General features: G+C 33.6%; 1 pseudogene; it reads left to right on the top strand.

The window, feature by feature from the left end:
* Nucleotides 1-4015: 4015 nt before the first annotated feature.
* LOC129230598 (putative inorganic phosphate cotransporter) overlaps nt 4016-24441 on the top strand; it is a 51677-nt pseudogene continuing 31251 nt past the window's right edge.

Genomic DNA, 24441 nt, shown 5'->3' with positions numbered 1-24441 from the left:
CATGCAATATTGCTTTATTACTTCTTAATGGGGTTGTTTCCTTCAGTCAGAAGTGCTACTTTTAGTCACCTAGAAAATACTTTCATTTTCCCAACAGTTTTTTAATTAATTTTTTAAAGTATCCGATTTCAAAAACAAGGCGTGGTCTTTATGACGTCACAAATGATGCAATTTGGCGCATCATTCTACCACGTTTCCACGTTATGATAATCAAGAAACGAATTAAATGTTGCGCTCTGCGCTTGCTATCAACCATATCGTTGCCAATACACGTGAGTAAAGATGCGAATTAAATATTTTTCTCCGTGAATGGCAACACTGAATGGCATTTCATCATTTGTGATGTCACACGATAGAAACGTAAACAATGAAAGCGCGCCGATTTAAGTATTTTTTTTAAAATATTAAACTTGAACAAATTATTTAAAAAATGGTCAGATCCTATATTTTTAAGCATGCTCTTTCAGGAAAAAAAAATACTTTTAAAATTTGGGAAATCACCCCATTCTGATTTAAAATGCCGACATTCCTTTTCAATCATTTTTTGCCTTTGCTAATTCCAGGAAGAAAGATTTAAGGTTTATAAAGTTTGTGGGGCTTGTTGTCTGATTTATTATTAATTGAATGTAATTGTATCAATGTTACATTCACTAAAAACCGAACTGGTTCCACCAAATGTTAATTCCACGAAAAAAAAAAACGTTTTTGAAGTTCACATATCATAGAGTTATTCTATACTTTGGGCCCGATGAAGGAAAAAAGTTCAACTCACACGAACGACGAAATAGAGCCGCTATATAAGTTGCCTCATCACGAAATTACTATGACGGAAATGACGTCATGAATGGCAAGCATTTGACTACAACTTTGAAATATTTTGAAAAGTTTGAAGCTAAAAATATTGCAAAAAAATCAGTGACTAGCGGCGTACATAAGCACATGGAACCATGTTTTTGTTTTCTTTTACACTTTTCTCGAAAAAATACAGTTGTTGTTGTAATAGCTGCTAACCAACTGCTAGTCGCATTGCTAATTTTTTAAATTTTGAAACCTGACAAAAATATGCAGAGATCTCGAAAAAAGAAAAAAGAAAAGGAAAAAAAAAACACCCATTATAGAAGTTAACTGGAAATATACAGGCAAATCAAATGTCCTTTTAATTTTCTAACGCAGGTAAAGTAGTGCGAGCACCGCTAGTATGAAAATAAGATATTTGTTTGTGTGTCAGTTCAGAGTTAGAAATAATTATATACGCTGTTGTAAGTTATGTTAGGTATATAGCGGTGCATTAATGTTGAAATAGTTCAAGGTCATTTCACATGGAGTAGTAAAGTGATAGTTAGATAAATGGGGAGACAGGTATATGGCTGGATTCAGAGACTGATATCGAGTGTTGGATAGAAACAGAAAATGTTTTCTTGAAATTAATAGAGGGTGTAGATTGATTAATGTAGAGAAATAGACAAACATAGAGAAAGATGGACACAGATATAGATATAGTTACTGGTTGATGCAGTGATAGATAGAAACAATAGATGCACACAAATATATAGATATTGATTAAAATGAATTTTGTACCGTCGTAAGAAAGATAGACATGGATATAGATATAGTGTCAGGCAGGTGTAGAGAAAGACATTAAGACAAATATACACATAGGTATGAACAGATGTACAGAAACATAGATATTGATTGAAATAACTTTTATATCGTCGCCAATTGTATTTAAGCTGCTGCATAAATATAATTGCGTAAATAGCGAATATTGCTCAAAAAAGCGAACCGTTTGGCCACCGAAGGCGGCTAGCAATAAAAAAAAAACTATCTTCCGATAGTAATTTTGTGGTGTGAGAATGAATAATAAACAAAAGCTGTTTATTTTTTACGGGCAGTCCATTTCGTAATGAAAGTTTTGTCACTGAGTCCTTTACAAGTTTCAAATAAAATGTTTATATTTTTAGTCAAAGCTTAAGCTCTTATTTGCTTAATGATTGTTCAATCAAAACAGTTTTAGCACGTTATCGCAAAAGGAACAAGAGCCCTTTCTCGACTGTTTAGATTTCTCTCGATACTTGAAATGGTATCAGTCCGCCAGAATTTTCCCTCAAACCTTACACTTCTCGTCACAAAATAGTTTGCGCTCCTTTAATGGGGTGACGCAAAATCTATATGTTTCTTCAACTAAATCTACAAAATAATAAATACATAATATTGACTAGTCGGAAAATACAATAGAGCAACCCTGCTTCAAAGTAGGCTTCCTACAGCGAATGTCGCCTTATATCGAAACTTAGACAGTCTATGTACACGGTGGTATTGATAGCACGGATGTCACCCGGGGCAGTAATTTCTGGTGTCACCCCTCCTCAAAATAAATAAATGAATAAATAAGTAAAATAAGTAGTTTTGTGTAAGGAACACATACATGCACAAATGAACCTCCATTTTTATACATAGGAGATTTTTTTAAGCAGAAATTTTTTTTCAACTTGTTGGACTGTTCAAATATGAGGTTTTGGCGGAACAGTGTCGGTTTGCCGGACCACATGCTGGAACACCCGATGAAAGAACCAGTAAAATTTTATTGTTGTGCTTTGGTTGCAATCGAATGTTTCAACACGTTTCTTAGTCGTTTTTTTTTTTTCTTTTTCTAATTTCTTTCTTTTTTTTATCTCTTTCGCAAGTCAATGTTCATTTTAATTTTATGAAAAAAGTTAGTTGTTAATGATTGAATGTAGTATCACTTTCGTATATTGCTCAAGTAGATTGACATAAAGATAGACATTAAACAAATCTATGTGTGCAGCATTTTTTTTTTTTTTTCAGTTTTGCAGTTAATCCTTCAGTTGTTAATTAGTATTACAATGTATTCGAAGCTTATATTTGAAAACTGAGTTTCAATAATTTTTGATTATCTGAAATATTGCAGGTGAAACTTGTGTTGAAAAGTAAAAGGATGTTTTTAATTTTAAATTTCTTTAAAATCGTGTATACAGTCTATATTATTTAAAAAAATATTTAGACATTTTTTTGACCCGCAGACCGGCACAGTTTTTTGAAAAAAAAGAAAGAAAAAATCGCGTACCGAGATTTTTTTCCTTCTTTCTTTTTTAAAAAAAAAACCTTGGAAAGGTGAGGGTTTTTTTCTCTTTTATTTTTTCGCAAAAAGGGGGGGGGGGTAACAAAGAGGATTTTTCGTAACAAAGAGGGGGCGTTCAAATTTGTTGAAAAAAAAAATGTGACGTCATTTATGGACAGCGCCTTGAGTGATTTTCGCTTTGATCAACTAAAATGTAATTCTATGAAACTTTTTCTTCTTGAAAAGGAATTGCAATGTATCACTTGCACCGAAGGTGCCTTTGTGGGTCAAGGCTGCAAATCTAAAGAGCAGTGGGCAGCGGTTTTTTTTTTTTTTTTTTTTTTTTTTACCGACTTATTTTTGTCTGAAGGCAACTTTTTTTTTTCTTTTTTTGCACAAGTCATACTAGTGTTGAGCTGTATTTAGTCCAAGAATGTTTTGTAAATTATCGGTGAACTACAAAGAATTAGTGAAAAAAAAAAGCAAACATTGTAACATATTTCGTTGCGCGCATCATCAGTGTTGCCTTATGTCAACAATGAAATCCAGCTTTCGTCAAACCTGCGAAACAAAAATTCCGACCGATTCCAGGCGAATGTTCTGCGGTCAGATCTTCGATATCAGGGAGGACTTTCATACGCCCATTATCAGTCTGATTTCACTGTCGAAGTGGGGAAACCCACCCGAAGAACATAAAACGATTCTGCAGCAGACGACAATTTTCATACGCTGCCGGATGTGCAACAAAAGACTGTTCTTTTGCTACTCAGCCACCCTGTGGCACTGCCAGGCCTGTCAGACGAGGAGAACGTTCGATCCGCATTAAACACGTATAACTCTGTAGTGAACTATGTGAATTTTTTACTTAATTGAAATTAGTCCCATCTGGTGAGTCAACGCCACAAGAACGCGTGGTTGCAATGGATCCGATGAAATTGGAGGTGGTAATTGATGAAAGCACTCCTCTCCTCAGAACAGACAACGCAAGATGTTTCTCAGGTTGGCATATTTCACATTATTTCTTGAGGAATAATTCGTAAAATTAATGTGAAGCAACATCCACAAGCATAAATGTTATCTAAGTAATTCAGAAATGCTGCAAGTATTGTTTTAATTTCGGGCAACTGGCATGAAACCATGTACCATTGAATCACCTAAACATTCATTCATTTGTTTTGAACACAGGTCTCTACGGCCCGCGGACCAAAAACCGGCCCTCCCGCAAAAAACTTATAAGCTTATTAACTGAAGAAAAAAAAACAATTCTTAAAAAAAATAATAAATAAATTATTTCCTTTTACGCATTTTAAAACAAAATTCAGCCCCAAAAGTCCCAATAACCACCAGTGAGCGCTAAATTAAAATAAAAAAAAAATCGTGGGGGTAGGAAACAGCGCTAACTAAACCACCTAAACTAAAATATATCGTTGGATTGCTGGCCCACGCTACAAAAAATTTACACAGTTGCTCTCGAGTTAAAAAGGTTGGAGGCATCTAGTTTTGAAGACATTAAACAAAATCCTATTAATCCCTTTCTTATACAAAGTTTAAGAAGTATTGCTTTCAAGAAAAAATTTACCTCTGAAGTTTCAAATTCAATTTCTATTTCAAGCAATCATGAACAAATTTTAAGTTTTTTATTTTGTGATGTCTATATTACTTTATTATAGTACTAGAAATGCTACTATGACGGGTGAAAATTGCTTCAACATTTGAACGAAGCATTTGCCTGTTTGGTGATATTTTTATAGTTGAAATCAGGACCGTCGCCATAGGGGGGGGGGGGGTGAGGGGGGTGTCTCACCCTCCCAGAGATTTCCTCCAGTCGGCAAAATCAGTTTTTTAAGTCGGCATTTTCAATGTTTCGGATTTTCAAAGCTTTTATTGATTGATTTTTTTTTTTTTTAGCATTTTCATATTCCAAAGTTACAAATCTAACCTTTTAGGTACTTTGCGCAATAGAAAATAATGAATAGGATTTTTATTTACATTCATTTTCATTTTGCTCACACTACGTACAGCAAACACGGTCATTCAGCATTCTTTCGCCGACTGTTTCCTTGAGCGTGCATCTTTAGGTCGCTTCTTTTACCGAGTGCGTAAATACGGCATTGCACAGTGCCTAACATCAAATTCACATGAGTCGGCATTTTTGACTCATTAGTTTCAGCATTCACGAAGTGTTTGATTTTTTGAGATATGTATAATAAATGTACACATATTTATAATTAATAATAAGCATTGACGGGATGGAAGAAAACATGAAGGGTTCGTGCAAGTATACCGAGTTTGATTGCGCTTCATGCTCATTCTGATGAATTCATATTGCAGACACAAACATTTTTTTCATCTGCTCACTATGCTGATTATTTACTTTGCGACATCTCATTTTGCCGACACAATAAGTATCGATCCCCTCAGAAAGTTTATCTGGAGAGTCGGCATTTTTGCCTTTTCAATTGATTCTAGATTCAAAATATTTGAGTAGAAAGTAATGTTGATCATGCGTACATTTTCACCTTTTAATGAAGAAAGAAAAATAAAAAACATGTATATACTAGTTTAGTTTGTATAGGAATGTCTAGTGTACCTGTGATCGTACTGAAGACTGTTCTTCTGAAAGACATAATCAACTCGCAGCTGCTAATTGCACCGCATTCCCAATTTACCGACATTCACTTGAATAAAATTTGATTTTGCCAACACTGATCCAGTGACGCCCCGAACTTAAATTTTTGAGAAATTCTCAATTTGCCGAATGATGAAATATGGGTATGCAATGCACACATGAGAAGGAAAATTCAGGAATTAAAATTAAAAAAAATGCAATAATGTCTCAAAACTTGCCGAATCATCAGACAAGTTTTGCCGAATAAGAATATTTTGCTGAGGTCACAGGGTCAGTCGGCAGTTTCAGCTAAAATCGGCAATTTTATTTTAAGAATTAATTCTGAATGTCATGGACGTTTTGGATTTGAACGTTAAGTCTGATATTCGTAAATTCTAATAGAGTGTTAATTCTTCAAAATCTAAAAAGAAAAAGAAACCTTAATATATTATTTAGATATCACCCGGGAAACTGTATTGCACATTAAAATTACATAACGATGAGCAGTCAAGATGCACGTTTCAAACATTTTTTAAAATTATTTAGAACATTACATAAAAAAACCTATGGAAATTATCAGTTTAAAAATACAATAGCTTCTGGCCGTCGACACGTTTATGAAATTGCATCATCAATAAAAACCACATCAAAGTGGGAAAAATACATAGGAAGCCAAAACTAAAACAAATTAAAATTGAGAGAAAGATAGTGAAAATATTGCAATACAAAGTCACATTTGTACTCATAAGTGTTTGTTTTAAAAAAAAACTTCTGGACGCAAATTGAGCACCATTTCCACTTTTATTACGCTAACGAGTAAAAATCAAAATAGTATTTTACTAGCTGGGGCTATGCTTATTTGTCGACCACACAAGTGCACATTATAGTAACAGGACATTTGTCCGTCAATTGTAGTACTCAGAAATGTCGCCGCCGAGACGGCGTAGTCGTGTGGGTGACACATTAATAAAAGAAGGACCCGTTTGACACTAGAAACACAGGAATGTTGGACCTTCAGGGGTCTTTTCCACTGAAAACGTTTCTCTGGAACTAGGAACTCGAGGGAAAATTAGGGAAATCCTGAATCAAAACTGGTGTAGTGTGCTTTTAGTTTCGAACGGTTTGTCCGGAGCCCTGCTGTGTGAACTTTCCGCCAAAAGACGAAAATGGTTATTAGATCTGGAACCTTGATGACAAAAGTGGCATTGAGTTTGATTTTCATTGCTAGCCGCATCAAGGAGTAGAGCAGACGACTTGAATGACTATTCTACATATGGAGTTATTTTGATTATTCAGCACTGCACAAAAAAAAAAGTTTAGTTGAAATTTTGAACTTCACTTTGCGAGTGAACGAGCAGTAATTCCTGTGGCAAGGAAGGAAAAATCTGAAAGCATTTAATCTTAATTTGAGGGGGAAAAAAACTCATTTGAAAACAGCAGAAGAGGTATGATTATTTTAATGTAATATTTTCAAAGCTTTATTTTGAGCTTATCTTTTTTATATATCTTCCTCTAAATATTGAAAAAAAAAGATGTAAATTGGGTATGCTGGCTGGGATGGAAAACTGGATGTCTATTGGCCCCTGTTACACATTCGCAGTGTTGTAAGTTTAAAAGAGAAAGAAAAAGTTTCTTTGGTAGAATATTCTTTAATAAATAGTTTTAATTAAAAAAATTTCTGTATTTAACTTATAAAATATCTACTTATATTTTAGCACATTTCTTTTTCGATGATACAGGACCAAAATCAATCTATTAATGTTCAAATTTGGGTTCAAAATCACAAACAAATCAAATATGAAACAAAAGTATATATATATAATATTTATTATTTTTATAATACAAGTGAAGAATATTGAAAAGACCAAACCCCAAAAGCCCATAGATGCGCGACGCAGCAAAACTAAAAAGCCAAGTAAATATATAAAATATACCAGCCAAATAACAAGTTTCAAACAAATTTTAAGAATAATAATGATGAGAAAAAGAAAAATACAAGCAGCAATTAATAGAAAGGTTGAAAAAGCAGAATCACGAAGAGACGGTTACATTTGAGGCAGTGAGAAGCAATGGGATGCAAGTGGCAAAATTAAAAATTTGGAGATAACCAGTACAAATGTTAGGTGAATATCTCCTCTGTCTTTGGGCAAGAGATGGTACTAGTAGCCCTGGTAGCTGTGGCTGTACAGCATGATTTAGAAAAAAAAAATAATGAAAGCCTACCTAGGCTATATACACGTTTTACTCGAAACTTGAAAATGTCCACTCACATCCCTTTCCTTCTCACTGCCTCATATGAGCCAAGGACGAATTTTACACAAAATGCATTTGCAATTTATACATGTCTTGTAATGTAACTTTTCGTTACACCATGATGGAGTACTGTTTAACTAGTAAAACAAATAGATAAATAACATTCCGTTTGGAAGCCATATTTGAATTAGGCAGTGATAAAGAAGTCTGCTGCCTATAATGCCATAAGCCTTATAAATGCGACTTTTACGTAATTATAAGTTTTTATATAGCTTTATTACTGTAGGTATTGCTTTTTTAAAAACAGCGATAGGGGGTAAAAATCATTAAGTATTTTATTTACTATTTTACATACGAAGTTATTCAAGGAAAAATATTTTTGTATTATTCACAACTTGTTGCAATATTGCTTTAAAAAATAAATTAAAAATTATAACTTCAATTAAACAAAGATTTTCAATTATTTATTTTTCACTATTTTAATATACTACTATGAAGAAATTCGCAAGAAAAGTAAGAATATTCAACTACAAAAGAGCAACATATCGCAATAATGCGTGAAATAATTCTAAATCCGATAAAAAATTTAGTAGGTTATTTGTTTTTGTTTCTTACTTGAATTTAATTGAATATTACTATACTTAGCTTATACTGACTTTAAGATGTCATCTTACTGTAGTTCAAAAGGATAGATTATCTTATTTAAACTCTGTCTTAATAATTTTATGTGCAACACATTTTAAATTTTTGCAATCTGTACAGGTAACTATTAATTATTACAAGAGCTAATTTTTTTATAAAGGACGCACGTCCCCCAACTCTGGTATATAGAGAGATCTATATAGATATCTGAGAAACAGTTAATAGAAAAACAGAAACCTAATGTTCTTGAGATCAAAACTCTTTCTGTTAACCTTTGTTTTTAAAAAAACACATATCTTAAAAATGTTAAATATTATATGTTTTCAGTGCGCTTCCGTTCAGGTTATTTTCATTTACAGTACAACTTCATTTTTCCGAACTAGCGGGGACCAAAGGCAATCCGGATAACGAAAATCCGGGTAATTTGTAAAACACATTCGTAAATAAGCAAACTTATCTTTTATAACAGCAAAAAACGCTGTAACAAAATTACATAGGATTGTTACTTGCAAACACTTAATCATTTATAGTTCAGCTGCTGTGGTGTAGGAATGACACTCCAAATATGCCATGTTGTTTATTAGATGAATATAATTTATTGCACGTCCTATGCAGGAGTTGTGTATTAAATCAAAATAAGGAGAAAATATTTGGTACATTGACAGTTTCGTTCCGGCTATCATAATTTAAAATTATATCATTTCAGTTAATTCTTTTTTTTAACTTTAAAAACCTGATCTGGATAAGCCGGAAATCTGGATAAACGGGGGCAAGATAAACGAGGTTCTACTGTAATTATAAATATGCATCAAAAGTACCAAAGAAAAATTCAAGTTTAGAGCGGTAAAAAATAGCTGATTTCTGACACATTGATTGACGTTTGATGATTTAAGCATATTTAAAATATTGTGTGGGTGGAAAAAATATATTGAAACTAAGTCGAAAATTTATCGTTTTAGTTAAATTTATCCTCAAAATAACCCCAGTATTTTCTAAAGAAAAATTGGCAGCCTCCTGAACTTTAAACTGAATCTCTATTATTATAGTGCGAGATTTTTTTCCAAGAATGAGAAAAAAATATATAATTCAACAAATTCGTATTACTTCATTCAAATTATATATGCAATGCCTTACTTGCTCTCCTAACGTCTTTAGCATTTAACCACGATGATAAATAAGATGAAAATTGTTGGGGGCCTCTTTTTCGCGGTCTTTCGCTCTCTTTCTGTATTCAGCTTCAAATAGTTTTTTCGACATATCTTAAAATTGATTCAAAACTATACAAGATGAGCAAAAATTATCTTGAAAACGGAGTAAAAAGCAGAAAAAAAGTTCGTGGACGAGCTAGAGAAGATGCTTTTTAGAGAATGGTTCTGTTGGATAAAGATAGTGACTCCAATTCCTAAGCCATGGGCTACGGCCAAAGGAACAGTGCAACGCATTTCCGCTGTCTTGTATTGATGTGTACTTCCCTCAGCTTAGCTCCCATTTTCCTCCTCGGAGAGGAAAATTTTTAGATAAGATATAACAAGTATTGGTCACTCTGAGAAAACACATTCATACTATTTACTGCGCCCTCCTACTCTCTCTCTCTCTCTCTGTCTATCCTTCCCACTCTTTATCCACATTAAACTGTGCAAACTTTCTGCCAGTGCCTGCACAGCGTGTTTTTTTTCCCTTGGGGGGGGGTGACTTCTAATAACCTTTCTTTTTTTTTAAATTAAATTTAAGCATTTATTAAGTCAGTTTAGCGCCCCCAAAATCTGGCGCCCAGGGCACGCGCCCCGTCTGCCCCCCTCTAGTTACGTCCCTGAGGATCGAGGTGTATCGCGCATTGATAACAGTACCACCGGGGAAAATAGAGTACCAAATGAGTTCTAGGCTCTGAAACAATTCAATAATTATGTTTTTGACTATAACTGATTTTTTTTATAACATCTGTTCCTGCATTTACGTTTGTTCACAATACGTTTTTATAAATAATACAATGTTTGTACAAAATTATGAAATGTGGAAACGAAACAATATGTTTTGAGAAATATATATTTTTTGAGAAATTTCAAATACTGGGATTAATACCGGAATACCGGTATCATGCTCTAAAAATATCAAATACCAGTATTGAATTTTTGGATCGGTATTGCAATCCCTAATTACAAATTATGCTAATAATTGGTAGCTTTAAATTTAACAATAATTTAAAATTCCAATACACTTATATTTGTGAATCTTGTGAATCTGGATATTTTAAAAAATATATAAAAAGCTGTAAAACGCTTATGCATGAGTAATATGATTAAAATTTAACTAGGAGACAGAAATACTGAAATGTTTTCACCTACAGTAATGTTAATAAATCACTTAAACATGCTCAGAAAAATTTTTAAACATTAAAAATTGAAATAGCTCTCTTTTTTTTTTTTTTTTAGTTATTTATAAATAAGACTTTGATTTCCCCGTGTACTGACATCAGGCAGAGTTAGACCATTTTGACGCTCTTGATTATCAATACTGATCTTTAACTTGATCCTCACTCGTTAAATGTCGAAATTGTACTTTCAATTGCTGCCATAGATGGTAGGGGGCTTGTAAAAAGAGCAGAATGCGATTATTTGGGAAATGGACGTAAAAATCGTAATTTTAGGCTCTATTTTGTAATGTGGAAAGAGGATTTGGAGTACCCTCTCGGAATATTTTTTAAAATTGAAGTAAGTTTTAGACTATCTTTGCTGATATTAGGGAGTCAAGAGTTTCTCCCGGAAAGTTTTTGGATTTGGAAGTTTTCAAAACGCAATTTTAGACTATCTTTGCAGACATTAGGTGAGATGGGGTGTTTCAGAATTTAGCTCGGCAAAATTGTGCTCAGTTTCAGGCTATCTTTGATATTTGGGAAGCGTGTAGTTCGGGGACCCTCAACTGGATTTTTTTTTTTAATTAAAATCTTAAAACGCGTTTGAGGATTATTTTGATGACGTTAGGGAAAATATAGTGCTTGGAGGATGTCTCCAGAAAATCTTTAATTTTGAAGTTTCAAAAGCGAAGTTTTAGGTTATGTGTAGAGATCAACGGGGATGAGGGTATTGTTCAAAATTGGAGGTCTGAAAGCAAGGCCTTCGAGAGCCAAGGCAGGTTAATTGTTAGTTTGCTTTCCGGGCCCCTTTCCTCCCATAAAACTGATGAAATTTATATGAGTCTGATTCCGAGCAGGGCCCCCTAAAGAGTCAGACCCCTAGTTTTCGACTAGGCAGACACGGCTTCTTATAGGCAAGGCACTTTTACACTAACGTTTCGTGACGTTAAAGGAAGAGATAAGATTCCGTGGTTCTCGACGGAAATGTTTCAACATTGAGGCAAAAAATGCAATTTCGAGCCATCTTTGATGTTCGAAGGAGGAACTGTGTCCCTGCTAAAAACATTAGAAAACTATGTTTAGCTACGTTAGATGAGGAACAGGAGGAGAAAGACTTACCGAAAATTGTTTCAAATTTACGACTCGAAAACCCCATTTTTGAAGACAGAATAGAAATAATAAAGTTTTTCGAGGGACAGTCTCTGAACATCATCACAGATTGTGTAAAAATACGTTTTTCGAACTTCAATCTCAGAAATTTTCGGGGCTGAGTCTTTTAATCCCACTCTTTCCCCCCCCCCCCCCCAACACTAAAAAGATGTCATTCATCTCTTCTTCCCTTAATATGACTAATAGTGAGCTATGATTGCCTATGGAACTTTAATTTCACAAAATTGCAAAGGGAGCGCCCCTGGGTCCCATCCCTTCCCCTAACGGGTCCAAAAAATAGCTTAAAATCGCATTTTGAAGTCTTCAGTTTCGAAACATTTTCCGAGCCTGCTGTCACCCAAACATCGTCAAAGGTTGTCTAAAATTTCGTTGTCAGAACAATTTCTAAAATTTTTAGGGGGAGAACCTGCCAAACACCGCTATTTCTAACCTTCCATTATTATGAGATGACTCATATTATACTTTCTATATCATACTCTATTTCTCGGCATACCATGCAATTCTCTTGATTTGTATATTTTTCATCTTCTTCGTGCGCTATGAAAATATTCAATGAAAAACAAAGTATTCAAAGGGTACCTGAATGGATGACTACCGTGAGATATTTTTTCTTCCAAAACATGCTTTGCTTATGTAATATAATTAATTCACCATATAGTATGAAAACTTTTTGTGTAAGTAGAAAATATTCTTTGGCTTAAATTTAAATTTTGAATGGATAAAATATGTTTTCTTCCTTTTTTTTCTTCGAATTTCCTCATTATGTCACCTCTAAAAGTTCTTATAATTCCTCGTAAATTTCCTAAACAATCGAGTCTTTTAAAATCGAGAGTCATGACTGTTTGTTTGACGTATGTTATTATTCCCTTTTTTCTATAGCTAATCTGCCACTGTCCACTAGAGATCTGTCAGTACCGACCCTCTCACCCACAGTCTCCATAAATAGCCTAAAACTACGTTTTTAAAACTTTAATTTCGAAAACTTTTCGGGGGAGGGCCCCCGAACACTCCATTCCTTTTCTTTGCGCCAGCAAAGATAGCATAAATCTTTGTCTCTAGCTCCCAAAACCATCATTTCTATAAAGTCCAAAATTGACCCCAGTGAAAAAGATAATGGGGGGGGGGGGAGGGGAACCTGCGCCTTCTCTTTCTTAAAATATACAACAAAGCCTAAAGTTACCTTTTTCGGATGCCAATTCCAGAAATTTTTGGGAGGAGAGCAGTATATATTGACTTGTATCAAAATTAATGCATTCCCTTAGCATTACTAAAGTTAGTCTACAATGCGTGCTAATTATCGGAAAACAAGTTCCGATAATTAGCCTTCCACTTGTTTTCCTAATTAGTCGAGGCGAAACCCCCTGCTTTTAGTTTTAGGTTTGAGCTCTAGTTTATTGTTTTTAGTTTAGCAAGTGGTGCGTTTGCCCATTGTTACTCTATATTACATATACTGGAGCTTAAACATTCTCTTCTAGTTTATAGTTAAAATTTTGGTCTTTTGACCATAATTAATGAATCCTCCACGGCTGATGAGCTCTGGATTCACTCTTTTTCTATTCCTACTTAATAGCTGTTTGCATTTTTCCTTTTTATCATCATTTGTTATTTATAATTTGTTTAATATTTGTAATTCTGTTTGCTTAATTTTATATTTACTTGGCTTTTAAGTTTTGCTGCGTTGCGCATCTATGGGCTCTTGGTGTGGTCTTTTCAATGTTTTTCACTTTTATTATTATTATTATTATTATTATATATATATATATATATATTTATTTATTTATTTATTTATTGTGTGCGGATGTATCTGTCGGCAAATGTCAAGAGTCAGTCGGCAAAATCAGTTTCAACACCCCCCCAAACGAATGCACTTGGCGACGGCCCTGGTTGAAATTTTAATCGTAACTCCAGTGGATGAATAAACTTCAGTAGACAGCGTTCATTGTTGACCACTTTTTTGTTTCTTCAATCTCCTGAAACGACAGTTCTACCAGTAAAATAGTTAAGATACCGGATCCAGTTCAGCCTCGCCAAAAAAAAAAAGCATTTCCCTGTAGGTCATACATCATTAAAAATATTATCAAATTATCATGTCGTGGAGCGAGTTTCATTGTTGATCACGTCCGGAGCGTTACTCGATCGTTCACTATTATGTGAAGATTGAATAAAAAAGTTTTATTATCGTGAAAAATTTCAGTTTACAGATTTCATCGAAAATCACTCTTAATTAATAAAGAATATTTATACGAGGAAGTGTTCACGTCTGATTGTCGAACGGAAAATTAAATTTTTGATATATGCATTTAAAGTCAAGTACATCCCGATATTCTGAAGAAAAAGTTTTTATTCCGGTTACCATCATTACACTTCTGACGTCATCTCTGACAGCAGAATTTTTTTAAAAAATGTGTAGCTTAATGTGTTTCAAACTACAGATAACATTTTTTAACATTTTTCTCAAAAGGATTTCTTTAACTCCCTTCAGACTAAGAAAATTTTATTTTTAAGCAATTACACTTTCCTCATACATTTCTTAACTCATCTTTTTCAACTGAAAACAAATTTCAGTTTAAATAATTACATTTCTATCGAATTTTCGCTGACTCGAAATTTTCTTCCCCCTGTTTTTCTGATTCCATCTAATAAATTAATATATTTAAGGGGGGAGGAAATCTTAAATGTCGGCGAAATTGCGAGTAAACCGTCTTTCCTTACGTGTTTTCAAAAAATAAGAATTTTTAAGTAATTGCATACAGTCGGAAGTTATGGAACTTCAGACTTTATAGATAACAATTTTTTTAAAAAAATTAAATTTCCCCCATTTCTCTTCAAATATCTTGAGACTCTAAAAAAACTTTTTTTCTCATCTGTTTTTCGTAAAACTCTGGCTTCATACTAGCGATAACACTTTAAAATTGAAATATTTACATTTTTCTCATTTGCCTTTCTTTAAATATCTCCAGGCTATACATTTTTAATTTGCCAATTATAAATTTAAATAATTTCAATTTTCTTAAATGTCTTCAAACTATAAATAACAGTTTTTAGTTGGAATCCTGACATTTTCCTCATGTCTTTTTTGTTTTTTGTTAAATGCTTTCAGACTCCAGATAACCACTTTTTATTTAAGTAATTATTTTTCTCATTTGTTCTTAAATATCTTCAAACAATAACTTTTTTAATTTCAATTATTTTCCTCTGCCTTTCGTTAACTCTGCCTTCAGACTGGAGAAAATAATTTTCAACTTAAACCTTCCCATTTTCCTAACAAGCGTCTCCCTTTTTATCTTAAAGTTCTAAATAACAATGTTTAATTCAATTTAATCAGATTTATATCATATTTCCTTCATTAAATGACTACAGATAACAAAGTTTTACTTAAATGATTTCATTTTGCTTAAGTGTCTTTCCTTAAATATATATCTCCAGTCTATATATCCTCCTCAGACCCGAGAGAAAAATAAAACCTTGATATTTGGTAAGAGGTACTTAAATAGTTGTTATGGTCACTATGATGTAGAAAAGTGCAATAAAAAAAATTATTTTTAATTTATAGCAGCTAGGGGGGATGTATCACATGTGATACATCAGGACCAAGACACTACAATCAGAATTTTTTTAAGTATCAAGCAAGATTAAAATAATTAATTAAATCTTAGTCTTTAATCACACAATACATACATTTAGTAAATCCAACATGAAAATCAAGCTTTATTGACGTTTTAGGTACATATTAGTAGTATCATAGTAGTACAGTAGCATTATTTTTTATTTTCGTGAAAAGCGTTGAGCAAAAAAAGTCAGATGATACATCCGGATCATCTTCTTCTTCCATCTCACTTCCATGATCACTTTGATAATCATCTTCGTCTGACAGTGAACTTACATCAGAATCATCACGATTCATCAGCTCCAAAACTGCATCTGGTGTCAAATATTTCACTGAAAAAAAAAAAAAAAAAACCTTATTAAAAAAGATATGAAAAATAGATGAAAATAAAAAGCAAACACCTCAACTAAAGATTTTACCTTGAGAAATAATTATATCACTCTGCAAATTCTTCCAAAATATTTCAAAAAATTAAATAGATTAAAAAAGTGTGTTCATAAAGTGATTAGGACCCCTTGTATCACATGTGATACAAACAAATTTAACAAGTCATTATGCTTAAATATTTCAATAAAATTTTATTTTTTTGGTGTTAACTAGTAAAAAGTACACATGCAAAGAAAATGCATAGCTTAAAAAGAGTTTAATATTTGTATATAAATAAGAAAAAAATACTTACTTTGAGGACGCGAAGCCATCTTGTTTTGATTCTGAGACTCTACTTGAAATCCCTATCATGGAAAGGTACTACCATCTGCTGACTAAACGAGAAAATTATATGCGGCATTTCAATTTGTTTCACATGTGATACAACCGGTCCCAAATTTGTTTTTGCGTTTCAGGTTTCACAAAAAATTATGAAAATTATGTATCACATGTGATACAAGGGGACCAAGGAGGTTAAATATATAAGATTTTAAAATTTTAATAGCCTCATAATTTTTCGAAATTTCACAGATTAGGAGCATTGCAGAACTCTTATTTTTGAGCCAAATGCTTTGAACGTTGAAAAAATACTCTTAGAACAGTTATAATTAGGAATTGAATAAAAGGAGGATTACATTTGAAATTAAAAACTTGTCTTTCAATCTGAAAAAGAATAACATGTGAACTTTGATGATATTTAAGTATTGATTCTTTATAATAGTTGTTAATTTTTTTCTGAAGTAGGTAAGAGTTTGGGTTTCACGCCAGACATATTTGTATTTCTTTCGTAGTTACTTATTATATGCTAAACGGATATTTCAATTTAAGTAAGCAAATGTTTCCTGATCCATTTAACACGAGGTTCAAAAATAAAGATAAGTAATACAGTAAAACTTCTTCGAGCGGCCTCTTTTGCCTTAAGCGTCCACCCCTCTTAGCGGTCAATTTTTTGCAGCACGGCAGCTTTGTGTTAAACTGAACCAGCAGTATTAAATAGAAAAATATTTAATATTTTCAAACTTGAACTTCTAATTCATTTTAGTTCAAAAAATTGAACGAAATATTGACTCGCAGGTGGCCCAAAACATATACTTATTTCGAAAACTAAATAAAATAAATAAAGCAAATAAAATAAAGAGCAAAAGAAAAAAAAAAAGTTATTTCATAAAATAGTAACACATTGTTAATTACGTTAAAAAAAAATATTACAGTCAGAAAATCAGTAATGTTTGGTGTCCAAATTTTTATGATTTGGACATAAAAATTTTGACTTTTTTTTTGTCTTTTTGCATGATCTATTGTACCATTTCTTCGAGGTGTCAAAGATTTTACAACTAACTTTTAGTTTTAAAATGGTCGAACACTAACGCTCAGATAAACCAAGATTTAAATTATTCGTATAATTAAGTTATAGGCGTCAAAAATGATATATATTTTTTTCGATTTTCAAAACATTATTATATTCAGTAACGACTAATCTCTGAGAAATTATTTCACATCAGAGTTTAATAGAAATCTGATTATAATTTTTAACATGTGAGTGATCAGATAATTGATATGAATGTTCAAAACCACTTTCATTTTTCACAAGTGTGTGATGGAGAATTGATTTGAACTTTGATGTTTTACACCCTATAATTTTTCACATGTGTTTGGATCTCAGTGATTTACACTAAACAACTTTCGAGATGGTTCGAAGGAGAGAATGAGGACATATACTCATATCATATCAAGTAAAGGTCAGGCGTATGAATTGTATTATAATTAATTTAAAAATGTTTTCAGGTGGACACAATCACAAACCTCACAAATGTTTGTGAGGAGGACAAAATGAGGCGACATACCGGAGTCATGTCGCTGGTGGAGGTAAGACTGATTCTTAAAACTATTGTAATTTAAAAAGAAAAATAGTTTTAGATTCCATTGTTACAAGCAGACTCCGAAGAGTTCCTATTTTTCCTACTTTTTCCTACTTTTTAGAGCTCTCTCCTTATTTTCCTACTTTTTCCTTTTTTTTCCTACTTTTTCTTTCTTTAGTATAGCACTTCTAATTGTGCATTGATTCTTATTTTTACAATGCGACACCGATAATTTTTTGCATGTTTTGATTTTGAAAAGTAAAAGGAACAAACAGATCCTTAGCTTTTCATTGAATGACTACAGTAATTTCTGGAAGGAACGCCGCGGCGCACAGTGGTTCAAGGGCGGAAAAAATAGCCATTTTTAAGTTTTAAGATAAAAAATATTTCATGCCGTAATTACTTAGCCTTTGAGTTGTAGTCATGGGTGCAAGACCTTCCGTCTCAGGACGGATTTCCGTCTTAGACAAAATTTCCGAGACGGAGGTCGGGACGGAAAGAAATTTGATGACTATCCTTCAGTTTTTACTAAAAAAAATTGAGTATTTGAAAAATATGCTTTAATAACTGGACCTTTCTATAATCACGAATTTACATCAACATTCTCTCGATTTTCCGCCATGGGCTTGTTTTGTTTGCAACGTGCTTTTGGAGGAGTGACTTTTAGACTCGCGTTGTTTGACTTTTTTTAGGTAGCTCTGTTATTTCCAACTCACTGCATTGCAGACCGCGAAGTTGCTCATTATTCTCCCTGATTTATCTAATTAATCGTCTCTATTTGAAAATTTAGCCTTTTCTCTTTCCGTTTTCGATCATCCTTTCGTTTCCCCCCCCCCAAAAAAAAATGTCTTAGAGTTGAATCTAAACCCCCGATTGAGAGTGATTGCTGACGGGTGAAATGTTTACGCCACAACATACTGCGTCCACACACCACGCAAAACCGGAACTATCAGGGACTTTAAAGATTTTAGTGAAAATGGGAGTTTTGGAAAGACTCGGGGGGAAATTTTCGAGCTTGTTTTGAAACACCGATGGGCAACTGTTCCTGCATTTTCAACATGTTTCTGGTAAAATATTCTTGGACTTGAGGAATCACTAAATTCTAATGTCTTCCAATCTAACACTCGCTAGAATGGAAATATGAGGGGAGGGGGGGCGAGAGAAAGAAAAGGAAACGAGAAAAATAACGACAACACGAAATTGCGAAAAAACTCTGCTCTTGCAAAGAGAGTGAGTCCGCAAATTAGCCCACGGATACTGAGGTCTTAAAACGTTTGTATTTTTGGACAATCTAAAACGAGGGAGGGGGTGGCTACTCAAGGGATCCAGAATAAAATATCGAAAAACTGAATTGAAAGTCGTTTTTGAAGCTAGGAGTGGTTTGGGATTTTCCCACTGCAATTTCTTAAAAATTTAAAAGTCAAAAATGTTGAGGCTGTCTTTAATGGTGTGGGGAGGTTTAAAAAAAAAAATCGGAAATTGGAGTCTTAAAAACACTAATTTAGGCAATCTTTGGTGGATTGCTGCGATGGTTGTTGGTGTTCTAAACGAAAAATGTTTTGTAGCTGATGTATTAAAAACTGTTTGAGGCTATACTTAAGTTTCATAGGAGAAAGGGAATTTGAGACCCTCTCCCGAAAAGTGTTTGTAATTGAAGTCTTAAAACTTTTAGGCTGTCTTTGGCAATGTCAAGGGGGAGGGGGCTCTGTTTAGGCGAAATTCCGAAACTGGAGTCTTAAAAGCGCAACTTTAGACCGTCTTGGGATTCGGGGTTCCCCTTCCCCGAAAAAAATTCGAAGCTGAAGTATTCAGAACTCAGCTTTAGGTTATCTTTGGGGACTAAGGAAGGAATTCGAAGGCCTTCTCTCAATAAGTTTTAGAACTTAAATTTTTTAAACTTTGGTGATGAATAGAGGAAATCGCAAATTTAAGTCAAATTTGGTGAACTTAGGGGAAGAAGTTCGGGGGGGGAGGGGTTTCTTCCTCGAAAATTTCTCCATGCTGAAGTATTAAACTGTTAATTAGGCTATTTTTGAGTGAGTTAAGAGTTAGGGAATTCGGTGGTCTTTCTCGGAACATTTTCGAAATTGAAGTATTAAAACTTCGGGTTGTCTTTGGTGATGTAGGGAGGTGAGTTGCTCTTTCAATAGAAAAATAAATCTTAAACACAAGCTTATACTGCTTTAATAAATACAAAGAGGGGGGGGGGGTATTCCACCGCCCAGCCCGAAATATTTCTGTTTCTGAAATTTTAGGAGCTCTGTTTTAGGATATCTTTAGATAACTTAAGGGGGAAGGGAGTTGGACGCTTCTTTCAAAAAGTTTCCGAAATTAAAATATTAAAACTTTTAGGCGGTCATAAGTCATGTATATAGGTAAGGGGGGTACTGTTCCTAGAAAAAAAATATTAGAAACTGATGCCTCTTAAAACTCAAATTTAGGATATTTGTGGTAAATTCAGAAGAAGGGGTTCGGGAGTTCTCTTCCGAAAATTTTTCGAAGCTGAAATATTTAAAATGCCACTTTAGGCTATATTTGAGTGATTTAAGAGGGATGTGAGTCGGCGGCCCTCCCTGGGGTGAGGATTCAGTTCCCCTATTGATTTTTTTTCAATTAATTAATATTGGAAAATATACCTCGTTTAAAAAATGTATCTACTTCACTGAAGTGGGTTTTTTTATGGCTAATTTCACCACCGGCTATCTTACGAAATAATTTATTTCCAAATGAAGACTATGGGGGAATGGTGCCAGTTTATTATCATTAGTCGCCCATACCCTTCCCCACCTTTCCTTCTTTTCTGGTTAAATTGGCACTAACTTGGGTAGACTTTCCGATCAGAATTGATTTATGTTGCAAAAGTGAAAAATCTTATGTCCCAAGCGATTTTATTGCTGCAATAAAAATGTTTGCGATTGGCAAAACACTAACGGCAGGGAGCCCCGAACGCTTTTAGCCCTATCCAACATCGTCTAAAATTGCGTTTTTGGAACTTCAATTTCGAAATATTGCCGAAGGAGAGTTCCTGAACTCCATCCCTTCGATAATGCATTCAAAAAGCGTATAAACGTTATGAAAGATGGAGTACAATTTCGTTTTTAAAGCTTCAATTTCGAGGAGAGTCCAGAGCGCCCCCCCCCCTCTAATATTTTTGAAGGTCACCTAATATTGTGATTTTGAGGCAATCAGTTTTTAAAAAATGATGTTAGAGAGTCCCTAAACCCCTCCTTTCCCTGAACTTTATCGAAATGGCCTACTATTGCGTTTTTTGAACTTCAATTTGAAAAAAAATCTGGAGAAAACCCCCCAAGAGTCCCCGTTATTGGCGGCTTTTAGGTTTTTGGAATTACAATATCAAAACGCTTAAATATTACAATCTAAACTAAGTTCGTGTTGTTAGAAAAGTCAAAAGCTTAAAACTGAAATCAGATTCCAAAACTGGCATTGTTAAAATCTACAACATTTACACACATAAATTTTTCCTTAAGCACGCATGCTTGAGGCGGGGGGCTGAAATTTTTTTTCCGTCTTGAACACATCACCAAACTTGCACTCATGGTTGTAGTAACTTACTCCATAAGAGTTTTTTGAAAAAAAATTTCTTTTTCACAAAAATAAGCCAAGATTGTTGAACAATTATGTTTTTACTTTTTTCGGACGTACGCCTTATACTTCAGTTTTAATTCATCCGTTCAATAAGGAGGACTAAAATTTAATAAAAGTCATTTCTGATTGGTTTTTCACACTTATAGGATGCATATTACATCGTAGTTAAAAATTCATGAAAATTGAAAACTACCTGAAATAAAAAACCATTATTTTCTAAAAAATATAATGAAAAATATCGTGGAATATACTTATATCGGCGGCTTCCGGTGAGCTAAAATTTACATACATCAATAGTTTAATCCTTCCTGTAAATAAACAACAACATTTTAGCTGCGACCACCCTGCGTGGCAGATTAGTCCAGGATCTGAAGGGGGTTGAGCATGCATGGAAAGGCTGACGCAATATTATGTTTGATTATTGTTACAGGCACGATGGTTATTATGAAACCACATGTCGTCGCCCCCCTGGGTGGTCGACAACCCCGGGGGAGGGGGGAAAGCAGTGGGGGAACCGTTTTCTAAAACACTCATAACTCGCGAACTATTTGAGATAAAACACTGAAAAAAGTGGCAATCGACGCAACAAACCAAGTGCTTCATAAAAGCTAAATGTGATTATGGACCTATCTTTGTTGGTTTCCTGAGTAAAATTCCATTTTTCGCAAACAAGCAAAATTTTTGAATAAAATGCGCAAAACAAACTTTTTTTGACCAAAATAAATTCCAAATCAAAATTGTTTGATTTTTTTTTTCAAATAATGTCCAAAATATCATTATTCAGTTTGTTAAAATCATTTAAGTACTGTTAACGCTTTGAAAAACAAAATGACAGTAGCAAGCTCGAACACGATTTGCATTATAGTTCACGATCTGAAGGGGTATTTTGAGCATGCATGGAAGACTTGACGCAAAATTATTTCTGATTAATGTCACAGGCACTATAGTGAATATGAAACCACATGTCTTCGCCCCCCTGGATGGTCGACAACCCCGGGGGAGGGGGGAAAGCAGTGGGGGGAACCGTTTGCTAAAACACTCATAACTCGCGAACTATTTGAAATAAAACACTGAAAAAAGTGGCAAATGATGCAACAGAACAAGGGCTTGAAAAACCTAAATATGTTTATGGTCTTATCTTTGTTGGTTTTTAATTAAAATTCCTTTTTTAGCAGCCATGCAAAAAGTTTGAATAAAATACAAAAAGCTTTTTTTTTCAAAGATAAGTTCTTTTTTAAAATTATTTAACCGTTTAGGGAATCAATAAAACCTGAAATTTCATTATTCAGTTTGTTTAAAACTACTTAATTATTACTAACGTGAGCGTTAAAAAGCGAAATAGAAAATGCAAGCACTTGCCTAAGTTAGGGCATTGAATAAAACGGCAGTATGCTAAGGAGAAAAAAATAGCCTTATTATCCTTATGACGAACTATTCATTCTTCAGTTTACAAACTTATTCTAATTGCAAAGTATTTAACTATGACTTTAATTTTGTTATATACTGCTTTACATTTGAGAGGAACTAGGGAACCAGGCCCAGAGTAGTTTCAATTCAAATATAATTTTAATTTATTTCTATTAATTTGTGTTTTCAATTTGCACAAAAGAATATTGCGAGTATTGTTTTGCGGACATTGCGTTTTATAATTTACTCAACAAAGAACAATGATACAAGAAATAATATGTACTAAATAAATATAAAAAATGAGAAGCTTGAGCTTTTATGAAAACGAATATAAATATAAAATTATACACTAGAGTTCTATAAAAACTAATTGAATAAAATTAGTAAAATAATGCGTATTGAAAAATAATTGTAGAATATCAATATGCATACATAAAGCATTAATATATCAGAAATTCTGAAAGCTGGATCATACTCTTTTTTGTTGACTTGTAATTGTTCTATTGAATCGTTCTCTTCCGAGTATTTTGTAGTTTATGGGTTTTTGCTTTAGTCTTAAAAGCACAGTATTTACAGCAACATGAATTATTAATAAAACAATTACAAGATTATTTACAGCTTTTGCCTGCGCAGGGTGGAATTAAACTCTCTGATGGTAACACTGGCTGCATCATAAGGTGTGGGGCTTTATTGTTTTATTTTCATTCAAGTGAAACCCAAACTTGGTTACATCTAAAGGCACTGCTAAGGTACAGGGGAATTGATTCAATAGTACAGTATTGAGCAAGTATAAGAGCTGATATTATATTTATTTCTGATGGAAATGACAAGAAATTATTCTAATGTACTTTCCGGAACTTCTGGTTTTCAAGTTATGAAAACGACAGTGAGATGTACCGATCGTGTTTAAGGTCCACTCGTGTAGTTTGACAATTGGAGAGAAAATTTTATTATTTTTTATTTGGAGACCTGCAAAATTTTTGCTACACTTAAAAGTAGTGTTTGGGACATTAGACCAGAGTCATTCATTCCATCGATAACTTGAACTTTGTTCTTAAAATAGGGTGCTTCTTCCAGAGTTTTGCTGCAAGAAGTATCATTTTCAATTACATTCACGAAATCGGACCTCGCGCTTTGCTTCAGTGAACCATTCTGATGAACCTAACCTAGCATTGGGCTTATTGTATGGGAATGATTTTTAGATGTACTAACATCACTTTTGAGCTAACGTTTCCCAGGTTAAATGTTTTTTTGGTTTTCTTTTGCTGTTTTGCAGTTGCTATTGAAGACATTGCCATTGCAGGACTTCTCTGGATAAGAGACTATTCACATTTTCTTTAACGTTCCACTGAAATTTTGATGCTGCTTATGTGGCAATAGCCTCGCTCACTATGTTTCATAACTCAGGTGTAAAATCTGCAAAAGTGTTATCCT

Source organism: Uloborus diversus, chromosome 9, assembly GCF_026930045.1.
Source record: "Uloborus diversus isolate 005 chromosome 9, Udiv.v.3.1, whole genome shotgun sequence".
Taxonomy (NCBI): domain Eukaryota; kingdom Metazoa; phylum Arthropoda; class Arachnida; order Araneae; family Uloboridae; genus Uloborus; species Uloborus diversus.
The sequence above is the reverse complement of the archived record's forward strand: the minus strand, read 5'-3'. Positions and strand labels throughout refer to the sequence as shown.